Consider the following 23,159-nt stretch of genomic DNA (forward strand, 5'->3'; position numbering starts at 1 on the left):
CGTTGTTCATAGAATACGTCTAAAGAGAGGTGTCCAGCTGTCATCCTGATCAGATGCCCAAACTGGTTGATGTCTCAACCAATTGTAGCATTGGTACAGCTTTATTTTTATATTTAAAAATAAAATGATAAATTAATTGAAGGATAGAAACAGAAAAAGCTGAGCATTGGTTCAGTGTTTCAACCTGAAATTCAAAACTTCACCAAAATTCAACACCTCCAGATCTGGCATATAATAAACACCAAACCATGCTGTAGTTGTTTAATCATACATTACTGTTGACATAATAATCCCATTAAACAAACACATTTCAGCTGTGCAGCTGTTTCACACATTCTGCCTTTCAACTTGCTTTTTAATCCCCTGATTTGGTCAAGTACACATTCCTGTCAAATCAGTTTAGCGTTCTCTCAATGTAAACCTGGATCTGGGCAGGTTACTACTGTTTACTCTTTACTTGAATGTATACTTTTCACCTGAAGTCAGTAAGTTCTCTAAATTAATCAAGAATGTATAAGTTGCCTCGTGCCGACATGCTTCATATGTCTGACAGTTCAAAGTATGAATAATGGAATCATAGGAAAATATAGATGTATCAGTTGTTTCTGTGTGAGAGGGAAAAGTAGGCCTAACAGTCCTGCTCTTGGCTTTACCTTGAACAGCTCTCAGAAGAGCACATCTACTTGCCTCTGTCGTGTTTCTTGTACTTATGTGGCGGTTCGTCCCCTGAGATTCTGCCCCAATTGAATTGACTTGAGGAAAAAAAATCTTCCCCTGTTAACTTGAATACTGATCTGACATGATTTCTAACTCTCTCTTCTTATTCCTTCCCTTCTTGTTGTCTCCTCGAGTGTCCTCCTTCCGTCACTCTAATCAGCCCTTTTAATTACTCTCGCTATCTGCCACCCAACGCCTGACTGTCACCCTTGGGAATCTCTGCCTGGAAAAGGAGAGAAATGGAAAGGGAATGCAGGGGGTGATGGCAGGCAAGCGGCTTATCAGTGAGGCGATGGGGAGACTTGGGGCCGTGGTTATACGACGCCTTTGCCAGGCCAGCAGTGACACTGCCAGCTCGGCTCCCTGCCCACTGAACAGCTGATGTTGTGATAAATGGGCTTTTCCTGTCCCAATCTAATTCAGTACGCAACTGTCCTCTAACAGCACAACAGAGAGCCCAGATACAAGATGCTAAATAGGTGCTCAGAGGCTTTGGTCTTAAATACAATAAGATCAAGCAACTATATTTACAAAGTCTTTTAAAGCTTTCAAAAAGGTTGTACATTTAAAAAACGTTTTTTTTAAAAATGATGTCTCATACTATTGCAGTGTTTTGTTTATTTTTATGCACCTTCAAGTCAAGTCAAATTCCTTGTATGTGTAACATCCTTGGCAGTAAACCGTTCTGATTTTACTTGTTCAACTTTTGAGTTCCTGCTTGTATTGATAATCAAAATATTACGAGAGGTTGATTAACTAAAACTGAGCCTACTAGTGGTAACAGCAGAAAATATGTAACGTATATCTTACAGGCTTCTATTGATCAGAGGGCAGCAGGCCCTTTGAGCAGCTTCTCTAAAAAGAAAGTAAGAAAGAAAGAAATTATCCTTTATTAATGAGACACACTAAAGGGCATAGAGTAATATGGAGGGCTACTTGTTTGTTTGAATCTTCCTGCTTAATCAATTTAATCGAGGGTGTCGGTTTGCATAGGCTCTATAGGGACTCGACACAATCAGAGTTTGGAAAAAGTCACAATTGTCCCCACCAATACGAAAAAAGATGTTGCCCAATATATTTGAAAACTCATTTGTATTATTATCTATACTATGTTGGTCGCCCAGAAAAGTGAAAAATACGTTTCCACTTTTTCCAATGTGCCTTTGAGCCTGCGAGATAAGATGCTGTCATTTAATTGGCTGAAGCAGCAAGTCAGAAACAGTACGTGAAACTTGACTTGCAGAATGAGCGCTGGCAGTATTCTCACCGTAAGCTACTAAACTACGCCAGGAAATCTTAAAGCCTCATATTATTTTGTTTGGTCTCAGAATTGATATTTTTGATCCTTTTGTGCTTTGTAGATAGAGAAATGACACTAAAAAAAAGAGAGATATGACTTTTTCACCACGTAAGTAACTATCAAGACGCCCAAGATGTTGTTAGAGTAGTAGGCTAACTGCAAACCTGCATTGTTTCGAAATGCATCCAGTGCAGGATGAGTAAGCAGCAGCTTTAGACGAGGTCTTACTCATGGTATTTAATTCAGAATGTGAAAGACGTTTGGGGAATCTGACCATGTGTCAGTGTTGCACCCTTGAAACGATCTGTCCACAAGCTTGTCCTTCTTTGGTTTGCAACTTTTATTAAAACAATTCTCACAAGAACACAAACACATGTTTTGGAATAACAACATATAAATTAACTTTAACACTCATTTAAAGTAAATTAGAAATGGACAGTTGTATTAAATCAGTAAGAGGAGGCCTGGCGGACAGTGCTGCGTGTGAGTGTGGTGACCCTGACCAGAGTGCCGACCATATAACCATCATTTGCCCCTTAAATAGACCACCATCGGAAGCCAGCCTTTTTGACCTAGGACCAGAAATGCTGGCATAGCTACACAGCACCGAGTTGGAACTCTGACGTTACACAAAAGAAGATTCAATAGCTAGCTATTTTAGGAGACCGTCTGTCTATGTTCATTAGAAAATGCTAGGCGTTCTTCTGAAAAACACTTTGCTGGTAGGAACATTTGTTTTCTTTCAGCTGAGAGCTTTGGTTGTTACAATACGGGATATTAGTGGTAGTAAAAATGGCGGTACAAGGTAAAGTACTTGCTCTGATGAAGAGAAGGCTGAAGTATGAGATGTTGTGGGTAAGGAAACATCTTGGCGAGCAGGCTACGATCGGTCAAGTTCAAGAGCTAAAGTTGGATGAAGCCCATGCAGTTCCTGGAGTACGCCATCTTTGTGGTATTAGTCCTGCCCCCACTCCATGACTCCTGCTATTTTTAGAATGTGCCTCAACTGACTCTCTGAGGGCGACCGGTCACTTGCGGGCATTGTGTTTGCTTCTCTTAAAAGGACATTATTAGTTCAAGGTCGGCCTATTAACTTTTTTTTCAGAGATTTTAACCATACCTCATGTATCACATGGCAACACATCAGCAATCCAAAGACAGTCCCTGCACAGACACGTGTTGAAATCTGATTTTTTTAAAGTCAGTCAAGACACTCAAATCTGTGTTCTCTCCCACTCAAAGACAAAGCTCCATTCTGCTGAGTAAACTGCATCCTCATACAAGTGAATGGATTTTTAGGATTGATTGCTAGTGGGATTTTTCTTAAATACTGGTAGTCCTGGAATAATTATTCTTTAATATAAATGAATCAAATAAAATGTTCCAACCCACAATGTGCGCTCTGTTTTGCTGTAAAATGTTACATGTACTTTGTGAAGGACAAGTAACTTACACTGTATAGATAAACCAAAAAATAAGGACTACAGTATATTGGTGTCCGTGTCGGTCTGTGTGACGTACATTTTTATTATCTGTTCAAATAGACGAAAGTTCGAGAAAAAGATGTGACCGATCGTATTGCATCCATTACACACATCTGCTGAAAAGCACACAACAGTTGTTTTGTGTTCTGTTTGTATGGTGTGTACTGTACTCAGTATCATTAATTCTATTTTCTTTTTGGACCTTTTCCTGTTGTTAAGCCAAATACAACAAATGAACTTTACTTTTTTCTGCACCATCATGTTTTCCATGCATGTGTGCAACATGTCCGCATCTGCAGACCCCCTATTGTAATATGCATATAAGCATCGCTCTGCTGCCCCCATGCAAGTTTGTCAGCATCTTACTCAATACTGAAGTGGAGAAAACAGTCTCACAAATCATCATCTTTTTGGTAGCTGGTCTTGAGCTTTTGATTATAACACACGATCTTATGATCTAGTAAATGTACCCTTGTTTTCAGGCATTGTCAGATAAACCCAGCACTAGAACCCTGAGTGTAAAACCAGAGGACATAATTTTCCCAGATGGAAGGACGGAAGTGTGGGAGGAGCTCAGATTTCTAATGGAGCAGTGTGAGGAAAGAAGTTCACTTATATATACAGTATATATGCACGCATAGTCCATGCAGTGCTTTACACTCGAAACAATAAGTATTTGAGCTAACTCTTGTGTGCTTAAGAAGCCTTGCTATTGTCTTCCATTATAGCTGAGATAAATACATGTCAGTGGTGGCAAAGTATGAAGGGTGTACTTTCATCAGTGTAAGAAAATAAGACTTTAACAGAGTAAAAGGGAGCTTGCTGTGCCAAAGAAATATGGCACCATTATGTAAGTTTCCTGTCAATTTTTAATTTTTCATATCTTCTACTTTCTGTTAAAGTAAATGTTAGAATATTATGTTTTTCGTCCCTGGTCAACAAAGGTACATGCAGCTATTTTTGTGTGGCTGTGTTTACCTTGGTTCTCAACATGAGGAACAAGCATTGTCATATTCCAGGGTTAGCTGAGGGAGCTTTTCTCTCACACGCAGACCCCTGACACAAACAATACATCATGATGTAATGTGAATTAAAGAAACATTAGGGTAGGAGGGAGTAAATATTTCATCTGCAGTACCTTGGTGTATTTATAAAAAGGTATTTAGGCATGTGAATCTCAAACAATGCAGTTTATTTATTCATGCACTTTTGTTTTTAAAGGACATCCTCATATTGTGAACCAAGGTAAACACAGCCAAGTGACTGTGGATAAAGGGTGTGGCATGTGGCAATATGTTGAAATCTGGAACTGAAATTAAAGTCTTGACAGCATACATACTTTTTTTAATTATAAGTCATTGTTTTTTTTAGTATTGCAATTGATGCCATCCAAAGTGATGGAATAAATAATTGATAATGAAAAAATTGTATTATTCAGGTGTGCACCTTAACTCATGCAGCTTTAATATGATATAATGTAAGTAAAAACTCCATCATGTGTATGTGGGTGATTTAACATATTAGCAGAGCTACAGGTGTAACAAACCTGTTGGGATCTGTCTGGGGCGCCTCAGCTCTCGTCAATACTGAAGTAGCTTCCTGCTAGAGCTTTGCTGTCACATGGGCCTCATCCTTAATCATTCAGCGTAACATCCCGGCTCACGACCCCCATATGTTTGATCACAATGTGACAGAAGTCTTATTAGTCCTCTGTACCTTACAGTCATTAAAGTTGTCTTGTTATTTTCCATTCCCTCTGCCCCCCCAGCCGAGCACGCTTCTCTCCATCCGTTCCTCTATCGTCTCTGTAATTACCCATCTGCGAGGTCGTGAGAAGCCAGCAAGGTTGAAGGTAAGTGTGTTTACTGCATGAAGAGAAAATAAAATGTCTCAGCCATTGATTTGCCTTTTCTTTTTTAAGTGATGTAAGAAAGCTGATTACAGATACAATGAACATATTTGAACATTCTTTCCTTGACTGCTGAAGACACTGTAAAGGGAGCATTCAGTATGGGTCGGGTAGTACAAGATGGTTCGAAGGGAATAAGGAACTGCCTTGAACCTGTACTCTAATAGTTTATTTTCTCAATCTCTCATTTTGAGTCTTCTACCTAGTGATTGCAAGTTTGCTACCACAGCGTTAGCAGTTTTTGTCATAACTTTAACCCTTCCGCAGTGTGTTTTTAGTTCATGAAATAATTGTAACACTTTGGTCGTGCAAATTTGTCTTATTAGGCAATCGGTTGTACTTACTTAAAAAATTTTTTTAAAAAACAAGATGGCGACAACAAAAATATTTAACATGAGGCTTCAAAATCATAGTCCACAAACCAATGGTTAATGTCGAAATAAAAAACAAAGATGATTATTTTAATATTATTAAGTCAGTCAACAGGGGCTGCGCGGTGGTGTAGTGGCTAGCACTGACGCCTCACAGCAAGAAGGTCTGTGTTTCGGATCCCGGTCTGGGCGGGGTTCGGATACTGGTCTGGCAGATGCTTCCGTGTGGAGTTTGCATGTTCTCCCCGTGGCAGCGCGGGTTCTCTCCGGGTTCTCCGGCTTCCTCCCACAGACCAAAGACATGCTGCATAGGTTAATTGGACTCTAAATTGCCCGTCGGTGTGAATGTGAGCGTGAATGGTTGTCTGTCTATATGTCTGCCCTGTGATGAACTGGCGACTTGTCCAGGGTGTACCCTGCCTTCGTCCCTTGACAGCTGGGATCGGCTCTAGTGACGCAAATGAGCGGTTAAGATAATGGATGGATGGATGGAAGTCAGTTAATGAGCCTCTATTTTTGAACTCACAACTTTCCAGCACATGTATTTTCCTTGAGAATATAATTTCATTTTTGAGATATTGCTATTTATTAATATACGTTTTTATATTTGATATACGTTTTTTTTCTTCCTATGTTTGGAAATATTGTTGTAATGGTGTGACACCTTCCCAACCTGAGTCCTGTCATGTTTTGTATGTGTGGATACAGTTGATGAGGTACACACAGCTACAGCTGATGCTGTCTAGTACACCACTTTGTCTACCTTCATGATGTTTCAGTTTTTGTTGAACATGTTTTAGAGAGGTGTCATTGTCGTGGTCATTTTGGAGGATGTGGTGATGTGTTACGAGGATGACGTTTAACATTCAGTCCACTATTAGTCTACCCAAATTGAGTAGACAAATGTTTATTTTACTCTAATACAGCTATTCAGTGCACACTTGGACTGTATAGTAGTGTCATGTTGTATAAATCTTTATTGATACAGTATTTTGGGGTATCAGCTTTTCGCATGTTGAGAAAAAATAATGGAATTGTTTTACATTTTTAAAATGTCACCACCACACAGTGGGTCATGGAAGATGATTCCTGTTTCACATTAAGATAATTAAAAAGTGGTGGCTAGTTCAAATTCAGTGATAAAAGCATGGCACACTAGTGCATGACAGAAGGAGCGATAGAGGTTTGGTCCATGCAGAGGCGTTTTTTGTCCAATGTAGCCAAAAGTGTGCCCATCCTGGCTTTAAAATCACTGGCTTTGGTAACTCTTCAGTCCGTGCAATTGTATATAGCAATATGTAAATGGAAAAAAGTTATTGTTTATATATCAATATTTTGTAAGTCATTGCTTCAGCAGTCGGTATAGATGAACACGATTACTGTATGTTAGCAGACGAGAGAATATATGCATGTTTTCTGCCAGCCAGTATAGAAGCTATTAAAGGCTGTGACTTTAACTGCAGGATTTTAACTATGTCCTTTCTAAACCATTTAGTAAGAGGAATGCAAATGATCATCTAAAATAGTCACGTTAGGAAGCCTATGTGTCCTGTTCATGCCAGTTGGCTATAATGGTATCTAATTTGAAATAATTCTGTATTCCTGTATACTGGCAAACAAATAAACATACCTATGGTACTGAAAGTATCCATGGTTTCAGCTCTGTGTGCTTTAGTAGTTTGTATGAATGCATCACATTTGGCTCAGCATCTACCTTGTGTCCACACTGATTTACAAAGCTCTGTATTTTCTTAAGAACAACATGTAGCAGGGTTCTCTGCTGCATATCTGTAGATACTTAAACTTCTGATACTATAACTTTATCAAAGCTTCTCTCTTTCTCTCTCATAGTTAATAAATATATGTGATCTTTATTAAGTGCTGATATTCCAATGTAATATGTGATGGGGATAAATGCTTCATAGCTCTCTTTTTGGCAATTTTACAATGTAGCATTATCAAGGATCCAATACCAACCATGTAGTTCTGATTGGCCAAATAATTGAGCCAACAGCTTAACATTTAGAACAACAGACTTAATCAGACGCATATACCTCCTAGATTGTAATTTATTCCCATCATGCTGCTCAGAGCAATCAAAGTGAGTATCTTCTGCCTACAGATTGGGATCTCTCCCTTGTACAGTCCTGCTTATGATGAAGCTAACAGCTAATGTACGGAGGTACACACTAGGGTGACCAAAATTGCGTCCGGCAGGGATTCCAAAAACGTCCGGGATTTTGCCTCGTTGGATATTTGTGTTTCTCTGGGTCTTTCACAAACTAGTTAATACGCCCTCACAAGTTTTGAAACTGTATCTCCCTTACGTTCCACCTTCTTGCGCAAACTCTGACTGGAGAGAGAACGGTCATTGGTCGAGCAATCTTAGTGTTGCCAGATGCACGACAATTATCTTCCAAATACGACCCTTTTGAGCCTTTGGAACGATACTTCTCCATTTCCAATCTGGCAACACTGAGCACCTTGTCACCTCCACTCGCGATGAATATCCTGTTACGCTCCGAAGAAACTAGTTCGGCATTAAAACATTGCTGCATCAATAATCGACAGGAATTTCAGCAACAAACCTTTTTTGGTAGCTTAGCACGACTCGTTCTTTTTTATGAGCTTTAAGATGGAGTGGATGCACAACTGTGGAGCGAAATGAAACAATAACGGGGTTCACCTTACGGCCTATAGTTGCATTGTTTACAATTGATACAACATTGCTTACCTACCTACCCAGCCTTGCGACGAAGTGTCTCCTTTTTCACAAACTCAAATCTGGTCACCCTATACAAACAGAATCACAAAGTTATAGCTATTTAATAATGTAATTGTTTTTCACAAATACACAACATAACTATTTTTGCCTATTAGCTTATTTTCTCATTGCACAACTGCCTTCATCTGTTCTTCTGCTCCTTCAGACCTTTGGTATAGCTTCTTTAGACCGGGTTAACAGCATTTTTATCTAATCACATTTCACCTGTCTTCCTCTATGAAAGAGCATATTAGAATGCAAGGTTAGAATACATGAAACCGTCTTCTAGAGGATCTGGACGTGTGATAGGTCACAGGGCCCGCGTGAACATTAACATGTGCTGTGATTGGTCAGTGAAGCTAGCATCTCAAACCTAGAATCTTGAATCTCAGGATTTACTGATGACCCCTTTCCCACAGAGGGTTATGTGCATCTGGTGAGTGAAATGCTGATTATGTTAATGTTTTTTACATTTGCAGTCATATTTAATCATAAAGAAGCCACAGCGCTGTAGTTGCTGCTGGTGCTTCTCCCCGTGGCCTCTACCAAGTTGCACTGCTGTCGCCAGCACAGCTGTGCTGCAATGTCTTCTCTGTGTCAGTGCCGTGGTTTTGTTGAATTGATTTGGATAACATGCATTGTTGTTGACCCGATGGGGTTGGGCTCTCCCCTTGCTGTGCTGGCGCTCACATTTCCTTCGCTACATCAGACGCTTTTTCCAGGGCCGCCATGGAATATGTGCTTGCTGTCCCTTGCTTGGGACGGACAGGGCCCCTTGCTCCCGGCATGACTGTTGACCGGGGCGGACTGTCCTCAGTCCTCAACCGCGCCGCCAAAGCGGAGATCAGCCACCAACCCGACCCATCTTAAAACAACGCAGCGCAACGGGCCCTGCGTAAATGTGCGTTACTCTGGTGGGTCGGTCCAAGTCGGTCAACAGGAGCGTCTCCTCTTTTTCTTCTTGTAACCGCTCCCTGTGCTCGTGGTGGTGCCGTGTGGCTCCACGGGTCAGGTGTCAGTGCCCCACATATATAAACGCGCCGTGTATGGAGTGGGTCGGTCTGCGACAGTAACTCCCATGATGTGGACCATACGGTACTCATTGAAGGCCTACGTCTGAAACCCACAGCACGTCACTGATTAAATGAACAAGAATATATAGCAGTGGGAGGTCAGGTAGTGGAAGTGAGTATTACCTAGGTCAGAGAAATAGTTCTATAACAATTTATTTAAAAAATCTGAGCTCTGTTGCAGTCTTTTCATGCTTAACCTAATCTTGGGGGTAACAGTGAAGCTCGTGTTGAATTCCAATCATTTTCTTAGTGCAATGTTCTTATGCTTTCTTGGTCGACTTCTCCCTCCCTTCTTCCCATCGCACAGCAGTATCCAGTCAACAGCTGTCTGTTTAGAGCCGCCCTGTTCTGTGTCTCCGTGCTGCTATCCAACTTCTCTCTAAGTTCTGTTTGTGTTAGCTGGTAATGCCACACATCTGGCTGTTAGTTTTTAGTTTTTCAGTTGCATCACGGTCACCAACCCTCAGGATCTGAGTGCTGCATTCTCGTTATTATTCATTTTATTCACGTTGCTGTTTAGCCGAGAGGCAGAACGAGGCCCTTCAAAAGCAACCCAGTATAAGCCACTGTTTTGTCAGCTGTTAATTGCATTGGTGCATTTGAAGTGCGAGCAAAATGTTTAATGCAAGAAGCTGAACAGGTGTAATTACTTGTTATTTGATGAGTTGTAAGATGATAACTGTGTGTTGATGTACTTCAGAGGAACCAACCAGCATTAGCTTCTTTTTTTTTTACCACAGGCTAATTTTGGGAGTCAAAAAGACCACCAGCATCAACACCACCCTCATGCTCATATATCCTCATTATCACTGTTGCTATTATCAGTATCACCACACTTTATACGATAACGTTCAGGTTTTCTGATAAAAAAAAGTGTATTTGCCACCTCTGTCAGTACTATAACTATCATTGATTCATTTAAATGTTGTAGTGTTTTGTAAAATGTTTCCTGAAACGTTTATTTCTTCTGAATCTATGTAAGTGGTAAATAGACTGTATTTGATCATCTCTTTTCTAGTCTTCCGACCACTCAACTCACGTTAACGCCACATGTTATTATTCACACCCATTCACACACTGATGGCAGGGGCTACCATGCAAGGTTCCACCTTCAGGATTAATTAACATTCATGCTCTTCCACTGAGCCACAGTCGATTTGTTAAATGTCGTGTTTTCTGAAATGTCGTGCTTTGACCCTCAGGGCCACTGTAAAACAATCTTAATTATACGGTAATATATAAGATTACGGAAATCCATATGACATTGGTGGCGGTCAGAGGATCTCGTGTGTTTCATTGTAAATTAATACATTTTAATAAAAACCCAAACCCAAAAAGGTTTGTAGTTTGTATATAAAGTTATTTGCAATCTGAAAATCCAAACGGTCTGTCAGATCGCCTTATTTCCTATTTAAGTTAATATCAATTGCACTGTTGTTGATTGTTGATTGTTAAATGTTTCGCACCTTCCGCAAAGATAAATTCCTCATCTGTGTAAACATACCTGGTGAATCAATGGTTCCGATTCTGAGATGCTCCACAGCATTGGTTAATACATTTCCCACAAAAGGTGGTCACATGGAATTCCAGAAAAAAGCTTGTGTCTGAAAGCACTTTGCTGAAGCATTCTATGGAAATTCTAAAAGTAATTGTATCGTAGTATTTGTTTTGATTAAGTTAGAAAATGTAAAAGTTTTATATCTGTTGTTGAGGAATTGTTATCCTAGCACTCAGTCCAGAAACCTTGACATCTGCATGGCAGGTAATTTCAACATTCAGAGTACCATTATGTCAAACAAATCTCTAAGATGGGGCTTTTATCAGCTACTTATTACAAAAAACATACCTTTTCACTGCTAAAAAAGGACCTAGTTATGAAAAAGAAAATAAAGGTTGAAGCAGAGTCATTATGTAAAACGGCTATACATCTTTAAAAAAAAAAAAAAAGGTGTTAAATTGTACTTATTGAAATCACCATTCCAAGTCAAAAGGAAAATTGTTCTCCTTGAGTTGGTTAAAGCCTGCATGGCAGCTGCACTTAATTCTGGGGATGAAGTTTTTTTCTGCACCAACAGAAGTTGAATATTCTTCATCACAGCTGGAGAAAACCCATCCAACTTGTACCTGCCTTTCCATCCATGATGGGCTGGTTGCTGCTGTAGACAGAGCTGTCGTAGTTTCAGAGTTCTTATTTCCATCTCAATTTGCATGGAATCTGATCCGGTGGCACCAATGACAAGCATTAATTACATAGAAATAGCCAATCTTCTCACTGATCATGAATTAGAGACGAGTTGATTTTGTAACAGACATACAAGAATAGCTAGATGGTTGTTGGCGTTTTGCCACGTGTTGCCTTAAACCTGCCATAGGTCTTCAGTTGGGTTGAGATCTGGTGGCTGTGAAAGCCATAGCACATGATTCACATAATGTGCATTAAAGGAAGCAGCTTTCAGCTAAACCCAAATGTAAAACCGTCCCACTGTTATTTTGTATATCTACATTGATCATCTACAATGATCTACAGCGTCTGCTTCTATAGAAATTCAATTCACAAACACGCAGTTCTTCATAAACTTCTCATGAGAGCTGTTACTGATGACAATGTATCCATCTCAGTCATAATTCCATCTGTTTTGATGGTCACCCATTTTCTTGCCAGGTGGATCCATTACCATCTGGTCATCAAAGTAGGATTTTGTTTGTTTGGAGAGAAAAAACCGCTGCCAGTAGAGCAGTCTCAGAGAAAAGTCCAGCCGCACCAACCTGTTTCATAGCGAACTCAAAGGAATTACATAAAAACACAGAATGAGGAATTCTGAATGTAGGTGTTGCACATCAGTTTTACATTAAATGTATACTCTCTCCACCCAGTATATATTCTTGTGGCCCATCATTAAGTGTTCACTTTGAAAGTTTAAGAGTCCGTTCTTTTGGATTTTAGGTCACAAGTACAGTGAAAATATTTTTAACATATGAGAGTTGCAGGATTTCCCCCTGAAACTGGTTATTTGCCGTCCCCCATTACACGTCTGATCACAGCTGTCCACTCATGATGAAAGTCCAGCGAATCAGTATGAATTTTCAACTAACTATAACTCAGCGCAGACTATTGAAATACAACACATGTAAACTTGTGACTGCTTGAGTTTTGTGGCACGCCGCCCTGATGAATTACTATGAAAAAAAACAACTGATTGATCATCTGCTAAGCTGAATCAGACATTCATCTTATCATCAATGTAGAGAGTGATGATTTAAAGTTTAAACCACCACCACCACTTAAAGTTTAAACCATCACTTTGCCTTGTCATGTAACATAACAGTTCATCCGGAGGCTAAGTAAGCCTCATATTGTAGTCCATAAAACCTTAATTAGCTATGGGGTTAAACTTTAACTGAAGATTCCTCAAGCCCACAATGTATGGGCTTCAGCCTTCTATCAAGGCAGGAGCAAGAGAGATACGAAGCGCGGCATTTAAAAGGCCCCCATGAAAGGTGCGCCGTTACTATAGGAAAGCATAGGTTTCTCAAAAACGCGTTTTTGAGAGTTGCATCTGGTTTGAAAGGCCCCTTATGGTGGAAATGTGAGTGTTGTTACCTGCTCAGTCCTATGTATCAACCGTCTGCTGCTGCAGCTGCTTGGAAGCTGGGTGTACAAATGCTTCCCTGATTGCCTAATGGTCTACAGCTGTGGCCAATGCCTTGTCCCCACTGGCTGCCACACCTGAACTGGATAAAACACTCCCTCTATCACCTCCCCCAACCAGAGCCTGGGGAACTGCATCCTCCTGATTGTCTCTAGTCTCGAACCACCAATTTTCTAATTGAAAGACAACAAGCTCTACTTTTGATTCTGTGGAGGGGGTGAATAATGGGTGGATAATCTTCTACCCTCAACACTGACTGGTCAATCATATGATTGGGGATAATGAACCAAAACCTTTTTGATGTTGCACTCTGTGGCTGTGGGACGAATGAAAAAGAAATCTGAAAGAGAATTTGACATTTTTTATTCTTTCGAACCTATGCACACCTAGCCAATCACTGCATGGAGTGGGTGTGATTGTTGAACTGTCAGATGCCACATTTACATGTTGCCGGTTATTTACGGAGATAAATATTTCTGGCCCTCCGTTTTAAAAAATAACGTCGCACACACATGATTGTTTTCCAAAAAGTTTCTGTTTACATGAAACCGCATAAATACGCCACTGAGCGCTGTGATCAGTAAGCAAACTGTAAACAGAGGACGCTCATATATGACATGATGCATTTTAGTAAAAAGTCACGTTTGAGGACCTAAAACTTTGTTTGAATGAGTTCACACGCAAACACGCAAACAGAGTTTTCATAGATCTCCGCATGGGCCGGAGTTTTTAGAAATGATCGTTTTTTAGAAAATCTCTGTTTTCGTGTAAATGAAAGGCAAAACCGCATGAATATATATGTGTTTTCCCCTCGTGTAAACGGGGCCTGAGATTCCCCCATCAAATAGGATGTTTTAGAAGCTGTTAGTCAATTTTAAAAGTGCTTAATTTAAATGATATTGATGCATTCATTCTCATCCCACTTTGATTCTATGGGTGAATAAAGGAAACGGATGATTCAGGGGAAAACAATAACAATGGAACTTTGTGTGCGAGATTAGATAAGAAAAATACAAATTCAACATTATATTGATGACACATTTGTCATATGTAATTCCTAATTACGAAATTGAGAAATATAGACGTAACTGGAATAGATGGAATATGTCACCAATCCTGCATAATTTCAACAGAAGTCCTTCAACACCGACACCACTGTTCTTTTTGCAGATGTTTTTCTTGAATTCTATTCATTTTTGGTTGAAATTGAAAAATGTTATAAATCATTGATGTGCTCTGGTGCTGATATTTCTCATCCTAATGGGATGCAGGACACTGTTGGCATCGAGGAGTAGGTCAGGTAGTTATTTTAACTGATCTAAATTCTAAATTCCTGTGATGTGTTTTGTTGAATAATTGGTGCCAGGTGATGGAGCAATTAAATTCATCAGATTGAAAGACATTTGTGTTTTACATGAGCAGCTATGGGTGATGGACTGTGATGGTAAGAATCAACCTTAATGCAGATTACATTACTGCTCTGAAATAAAACAGTTAATGTGCAGAAACACATGTCAGTTTGAATAATTTATATTAAAGTGAGTGAGTGAATGAAGGTTTGAATATTTTATTGTCATTGCATGTCAAGTAAATGAGTCATCACTAATTGAATTGCATGACACACAATACAGCAACATATGTATACAACAGGGTTTTCTGTTGCAGGTCTGTATCCATTGTAGCCATGGCCATTATGCATGTTGTCATAGAAAGGATTTCTTGGACAAAGAAACATCACTACAACAGAATGGTGTGTAATTCTTTTAGAGAAACAAATGATCTGATCTTGTTCCGATACCATAAATTCTGTTGTCAATGCCTGTACCAGTGAAATTCTATAATTGTGTATAACCAATATCTTAGCACAGTAAAAACTAGACACTGTGCTGCTCACCAGCTACTAACAGCTAACATCAACTGGCTTTGCTCCTGATGATTTTAATAGGTTTTTGTTGTTCTTAGTGTACTTTTAGCATTTAAAGTGTATTTTTATACTTTTACTTGAGTAATATACAAGGAATATTCTCTTGTTCTATTATTGTACCGCAGTATGCCATAAGTCTTGAGCCCCGCATACCGTGTTTCTGCGTTACGAGTATCGTCAACTTTTCAGAAATGTGGCATCATGTCAACTTTTTACAAACAAAGCTTTATTGGAACCTTCAGGATTCAGAGCGACGAGCCAGCTTGTCCTGTCAGTCTGTAAAGATAAGCTGCTACAGTAGAGTATTTAATTATTTAATGATCTTGAGTCCGATATAGTTAGCTTTAATAGCCATGATTAATGTTTAATTTGTTATTAATTGCAAACAGACAACATTTTAAACTGTGGTCAGAGGCTTAAGCTCCAAAAGAGAAGGAAGTTATCAGGCTAAGAAGTGATCCCATGTAGTATTATTCATAAATAATGGTAACACAATGGTGGAAGTTTTCGGATTTCTACTTCATTTCTACTAAGTAGTATTCATAATATTACTCAAGTAAAAGTATAAAAATACACTTTAAATGCTAAAAGTAAAAAGGTATTTCACTGTACTGTATGGTTTTTATAGATATTTCTTTAATTATCGTTCCCGTATTAGCCATTAAAATCCACTATAAGTCAACCGGCATTTTAAAGCTCTGCTCAAAACCGTGACAGACTGCTTTGTCTTGGACCAGTGTTGGAAAAGAGGAAGGTTTGATCTGATGCTGACACCACATAGGTGATTGCAGGATTCCTTAAATGTCATTAGAATATATCCTTTGGGAACAATTTATTATTATATCAAATGTAAGTGAAAGTGTTTAATGCACAACCCCTTAAAAATGTATGTTGCAAGGGAAGAATACGTTGCATTTTCAATTATTTTTTAGTTGCATAACAATAAAACTGACAGACTCGTATTCATCCAAACAAATGTTCTTGATATACAATTGCGCATGGTGGGCAATCAAATATTTTGTCTGAAATAAAAGTTCATATTTTCTAAACTCTACATTAGCGAACTTCAACAAACACAATGAAGATACCAGAGAGACGAATACTAAAGTACTCCCGGCACCACTGACCTGGTCGAGCATCTGGTTCATGCCAGTAGAAATAGTTCTTCACACCTAAACGTTTTGGTTGATTGTAACTGACACACCCTCCAACATGCCTGGCTTCCTGTTTTGGTGCAGATGGTGGCTCTTTTAAATCTGTACACATACAACATCCTCTGTCCCAGGACCTCACATAGATTCAGAAAAAACTGTTAATGCTTAATTAAAATTTAGGATTACCAATATAGCAATTAATCTTGAAGAGAACACGCATAGCTTAAATACATAACTTTACTTTTTTTATAACATCACATAACTTTACAAAATGTGCTGCCTGTTCAATGTCTGTTCGCTTCCATTCACACATGCTGCTTCTAAAGAATACATATCAAGTTGCCAAATAAACATCATCTTTTGCTGCAATTACTTCAATCAGTGCAGGATATACATAAATAAAGACAAGTTAAGTGAAACCAACTAGAATTTATAAACTATACATATGAAATGACAATATGAAAGATGTTTTCTATTTAATTTTAAGAATGGAAACCAAATTGGAGAAATGTGTCTTTTCCTTGTTATTCATGAACCTTCTCCACCAAGTCGTTAGCCACCCAGGAACGACAAGAAGCCCACAACTATTGGTGTGTCGTAGGGGTAAATGGGATGCAGTCATGCAGTGAGTGATGTTGTATGAAGGCAGGGTGGTGTGTGAAAGCTCTCTCAGTTAAGATAATTAGGAATATGGGGGATGGCAGTGGGAGCAGAGAGAAGCAATATTGGCTTTCTGCACTGGATCTGAGGAGAATTTAGATCCAAGGTGAAGTTCAACATGTGATTTCATATGCCTTTACATGTTGCATGCATAATTATTGGTGTCATGACTTCGAGACATCGTTTGGTTACATCTAGCCATAGCTCATCTTTTAGACGGTCGCAGGGGTCCCAGTGGGCGAAAGGCGGGGTACACCCTGAGTGGGTTGCCTGTCAATCACAGGGCGGACACAGGGGATGGACAAACACTTGTGCTCACAATCACACTGACTAGCAATTTGGAGTCACCATTTAATTATTTGGAATCTGGATGCTTCGGAGAAAACTCATGCAGGCATGGAGAGAACATGCAAACTCATTATTCAGCAGTGCTCTGCGGTGTCCCTGTGGGGCCTAGGAACCAATCAGATCCATCAGAATTAAAACTAAAAGGCTTCCAACTGAAGAGAATTTGGCTGTGAAATGCCTCCTAAAAACATCATGTGATTAGCAGTCAACATTAATTCTTCATGCAATCCTAGAAAAAAATAAAAGATTTCTCCAGCAGTATGTGCATCGCTGTTTCCTGCACAAAGCTTTTTATGAAGGGATTTGCATTATGTAGTGAACATTCCAGTATGGTAAAACAAAAAGCTACCTTTGATGCCACTTTCAGATGTTCTACATGCATGAAGCATGCTGTAATGTGACACAGTATGATCAAACTGCTGATTTAGGCGGGCCTAATCCTTCTTTAGTTACATCAGCAGCTTGCCATAGGAATGAGAGAGGCTGCAATATTAAAGCAGTAGACTCACTTAGCATCACATTTGGTTTCATGGATATAGACGTAAGACCAATAGCAAAGCTGTATTAGCACATTTAGTCACAAAAGAATACAAAGACAAATGTGTATGTAAATATAATATGTTTGTAAATTTTCCCCACTGGGCTTAATAAAGGATTATTATAATTAAAACATACATGCATAATTGAAGAGTTAAGATAAAACATGTAAGATCTGGCCAGATCTTACATGTTTTTCAACTCTTTTTTTTTTTTAACGTTCCAAAAATGGACACACATTATCAACGAAAGAGAAGCGGTAACAGTGTTGATGTGATGTTTGTGTTACTGAAATGAGCACGCTAACGAGCTAACTCCGGGCGTTCTGTCTTGTAATACCACTTGTCCCTGGAAACACAATAGTGAGGCACATCCGTCGTCCATATATGTACAAGAAAACTCTTTTTTTCTTACATTTTTCCACTGTAACGCTTCTTCGTTACCAACTTGAGTTTCCCAAAGCACATTAACAGTAACAGACGAGAATATAGGTTTCTTAATACTTACTTATTGCTGAGCGCTCTTTTAGACTGTTTGTGTATGGGCTTGTCTGCCGCGCCTCCGAGCACACCAGCCGCTTGTGTCCTCCGACCGCTGCTTGTCGTGCTTACTGCTGGTCTATCAGGCTGCGATTCCCGTTCACGCTCTCTATCCATTCTCCCCCACTATGAGGGTAGATATTGGAGAGCTACACAATCAAAACATCTGTTGCTGAGGTTAATTACACCTCTTTCAAGCGTCGTTCCCTGAATGTTTCCTATGCAGCTGAGCCTAACCACCCCCACCACCATAACTGCATTCATTTTGACTTTTTCCTGCAATACCCAGTGTTTCCGTTAATCCCACTGCACAGTTTGAACACTCTAATACCCCTTATTTAAAAGCTTTAGTTTTTAAAGTTGTAAAATGAACTAACAGCTGAATCCGGAGTTATTTTCTTCGGTTTAATGAATGCGCATCAGACCCACAAAAATGGACAATTCACAAGCTGATGTCATGTCCCCTGTCACAAGACTATGAAACAGCGCAGCAGCAGTTTCAATTTGAACTTATTCATCTTCAATGTGACTCTGTCTTAAAGGAGAAGTGAATGAGTTGTATGCTTCACTAAGCAAAGTCACTAAGCCAAGTTTCCAAACATCAGGAGGATGGCACAGGGGAAGCTGGTGTTGTTTGGCTCTACGACATTCAGCATGATGATCAACACATCACGCCACAGAACCAATTAACACACAACCAAACTTCCATTAAACTTTGCACTGGCAAAAAAGGGTGCCCAACACTGTTCCCAATGAAATTCAAAGTTCTTTACTTTTCAGTTAATCGACTTTAATGTAATTTACATTAGTTTACACAAACACTCTCCATCCATCTGATACTGGTCTGTCAAATTTTAAAACTCATTGTGGCACCTGAGCCAAAAGGTTTGCCCACCCTGGGGTTAGACCCACCACTGCCACTGGCCACAACCCTCATTTTTATGGCAACAGCAGCGCATGTAGATGCATATGACAGAATACATTTATCGCCATCTGAAAAGCGTGGGGATTAAGTGCAGCAGACTTTGAGACAATCGCGGCCAACCAACCCACCAGCCAGACCTGTTGGACCAAATGCTACCAAACTGCCCCAGGGTGGTGAGGGATGAGAGCCCAGATGGAAGCAAAGCTAACCCTGCTAGAACCTAAGTTAGCTGCTGGATGTCTGATGTCCAGTCACAGAAAGATAAGATGGAGGAAAGCAGCAAAACTGTTGAGTCCACATCTACACAGAGACAAGGATCCATTGTGGCCCAGGTTCGAGCTGCACTTGACAGGCGGACAGCAGGACAGAGATAAGAACTCTGGTGGAATGAGAGGAGGTGGACTTTGTGTTTGGATGATGCTTGGTGCTCAAACAGTCAAAATTGATGGACAGTGTTTTCCTCATGTTGTGTTCAATGTCCATATGTTTTTCATATGGACATTGATTCCTTATGTTGCAAACATAACAAAAATAATGCACTCCAGGAATTTACTACAGTTGTTTGGTTTGTCATGTGTTTGTTGTAGTACAAATGGTCTACAACTGAATTAGTTGTAGAGCTCTGTTTATAATGAAAATGTGAATAATGACAATAAATGATCCTTCAATCCTTTTCTATCTCTCTACTGTCTAATGACAAACCATGAGCAGACTGTACTGTTCCGCCACAGCATGTTTAGTGTTTAGTTTGTTTAACAAGGCCATGTATCTTTCTGAAAAGCATTTTCTGAAAACAGTACACATTTCTATGTGAATGTTCTTCATGGTGAGTTTTTTCCCACTTTGCTCCTCTCTCTGACACTGTCTGCTGCTTTGGCTGATCAACAGACAAATGCAGCCTCTTTTGACCAGGCATTAAGTCATACTGCTGTGTTTGTCTTTCATGTTCAGCCATGCTGTTTCCCACTTTGATGTCAGATACTTTTTTTATTTTTTTTATGAGTAAACACTTTACACTTCACCTGCAGAACTGTCCAGATGAATCGCAGGGGGCATGCGTGTGTTTCCATGCCATCTGCTCATTATCTGGCCCCCTACCTTCCTGACTTAAATGGAGCCGGTGGTTGCGATTGGCCCTCTGGGGACTGAGTCACGCATCCTAGAATACACATGAACTGCTAGGTGTCTCGTCAACACAGCAGCAGCCTGCTACAGTTAGGATATGACATGTTTATTGTTATCCGTTTTAAAACTTTAGAAACAGACAATGGGCCTCATGGAAGAACCACAACACGTTCACCAATGTTCTTGTCTGGTGAATGTCTGAGTGGTGCCGTTTTAGGAGTCATCTGCATGTAGTTTGCTGTTATATATTGTATTACTTTGAAGCAATTTTGGTTGTGAAAGTCTCTCTCTCTCTCTGTATATATATTAGGGCTGGGCAAAGTTGAAAAAACTAATAATTCGCATGAGTTTTCTGCGTTTAATGGCATTATGCGCCAAATTCAATAATGAAGGAGAAACTAGTGTATAGCAGGCTTCTATTTTAAAGTAAGGTTATCAGAACAATATACCAGGCACTCTGGAGCAACAGCAAGGTAACACACATACATATATAGTTTCCAAAAAAAAAAAATCTTTTTTTTCTGAACAGGTACTGTTCGGTAGTAAGGGTCCGTCCCTATGAGGGAGAAACCACTCCTTCTTTAGTCCATGCTCAGTCTGTTGCTTACCTTTAAAGATGTATGTTAAAGACCAGCAATTGACTTACTTGATACAAAAGCAATAAGTGCTTTTCATATTTTTCAGTTTAGTTTTTCTTTCTCAGTGAGGAAAGTCTGTGTTGGCTTGAACAAGTGCACTGAACATCTTGTGATGTGTGGAAAGTTCTCCTCTGTTCTGCATCCAGAAGTGATCCTGATCTGAGGTCGACTGTAGCTCAAGGGGATGCGTGGTCGTCCTGCAACCACATGGTTGCCAGTTCGATCCCAGTTTCCCTGAATTTCGCATGTCAAAGTGTCCCTGAGCAAGACACTGAAACCCCAGTTGCTCCCCGGGCACCTCCCTAGGGCAGCCCACTGCTCCTTAACATAACAAGGATAGGTCAAATGCAGAGAAACCTTTAGTGGGGCGGCTGTCGCTCAGGGGGATGAGTGGTCGTCCTGTTACCACAAAGTAGCCGGTTCGATCCCCAGTTCACACGTCGAAGTGTCTCTGAGCACAACACTTAACCCCTCGTTGCTCCCGGGCGACTCACAGGGCAGCCCACTGCTCCTTCATCAAGGATGGGTTAAATGCAGAGAAGAATTTCCCCAAGGGAATTAATTAATTTCTTTTTTTTTCCTTTTTTCCTTTTTCTTTTTCTTTGTTTTCTGATTAAAAGTGCTCTGCCATAGTGGATCAAACTGCCGGGTCAGGAGCTTTGCGCAAGCGCGATTGACTTTCAATCGAGACACGCAGCCGGCTGATAGAGCTGCTTTTACTGTGGCGACGCTGCTCTTTGCAGCACCGCTGCTTGTTGAGAACAGAAGCGACATGACAATACGTGCTTTCACGTCAGTCGGCGAGGCTACGGAAGCGTGCGCACGCGTCTTAAAAGTAAAAGCAGTGCCGTAGTCATGCGTTCATGGCGTTTATCTTATTTACTTATTTTTCATGTTGGATTGACCTCACGCGGGCAGGACTCCGAGAGCCGCAGGACGCCCAGGTCTGAACTACGCCGTCTGGAGAGATTTAAAGCGATAAGCTCCTCCCAATGAGAAAAAAAAAAATCGATTAACGGCGTTATTTATTTGATCATGCGTTAACTGCATTTTTTGGGGGGGGGGGGGGCTTTTACTTTGAAGGCAATTAATTGAGGTGTGCGCGCGCTTCCGTAGCATCACCGGACAATTTGCTGACTTGAGCCTGACATACAGCATGTATTGTTATGTAGTTTCTGTTCTCAACGAGCAGCGGATGCTGCCGCAAGTTTCTCGCTTCACAAAGCTCTCACAGGTGGTCAGTCTCCCGGCAGACTGGCGCTGCAGGCTCAGAGTCCAGATTTAACATGAATCGTGCATGCGCAAAGCCACGCCGCTGATACCCGTCAGCTGTCCTTCACATCTCCACCTCATTTAACCAAACTGGACTTTTCTCACTGATGAAGAAAAACTGGACTGAACTTGAAAACATGAAAAGTACTTATTGCTTTTGCTTAAAGTTAATCAATTGCAGGTCTTTAACATACATTTTTAAGGTAAGCAACAAACTGAACATAGATGAATGAAGGAGTGACTTGAATTTGTGTGTGTGAGTAAGAGAGAGATACATGTGCATTTCCTGGATCCTAGATACTAAGATGGTGCCTCGGTGTGTTGCTTTCTGCTGTGATTCCCGAAGCCCTTAAACCAGAGATGACCTCATAAACACAAACATTATCGTGTAACAAATCCAGCGGATGCACTTCCATCTTTTCTTTTAACTGCTGCTGAATTCCTGGACATTCTAGTCAAAGGTGCGCTCACTTTTAACCATGCAGTGTGAAAACCCTGTTTCTTTTTCACAAACATGGATTTCGCACATTGCCAGTCTTATTTCATTCCAACGTGCACTCACTGTGCATCAAACTAGACGAACTTCAGCTCCTGGTGGGGAGAAACAGTGACTTTTCTTCATCCTCTGTTTTGTGCTTTACTGAGACATGCTCTGTGGACCAATACAAGACTCTGCGCTCCAGGCTTCCAGCTGCTTAGAGTGGACCGAGACAGCAAATCGTAGGGTGGAGCAATCTGTTTTTACTTCAACAGTGGCTGCATTATGGTA

At 40.2% G+C, this 23,159-nt stretch overlaps 1 protein-coding gene across 2 annotated transcripts in view; it reads left to right on the plus strand.

Moving 5' to 3' along the window:
* Positions 1-23,159, plus strand: part of LOC137796611 (bis(5'-adenosyl)-triphosphatase-like) — a 280,461-nt gene that overhangs the window by 19,473 nt on the left and 237,829 nt on the right. For both annotated transcript variants that reach the window (XM_068594630.1, XM_068594631.1), the window contains one exon: positions 5,270-5,353. The gene's annotated coding sequence lies outside the window, so the exon portion shown is untranslated. The remainder of the gene's footprint in view (positions 1-5,269; positions 5,354-23,159) is intronic.

This window comes from Clinocottus analis, unplaced genomic scaffold (genome assembly GCF_023055335.1).
Source record: "Clinocottus analis isolate CAN_PGR_092001 unplaced genomic scaffold, fCliAna1.0.p SCAF_3, whole genome shotgun sequence".
Taxonomy (NCBI): Eukaryota; Metazoa; Chordata; class Actinopteri; order Perciformes; family Cottidae; genus Clinocottus; species Clinocottus analis.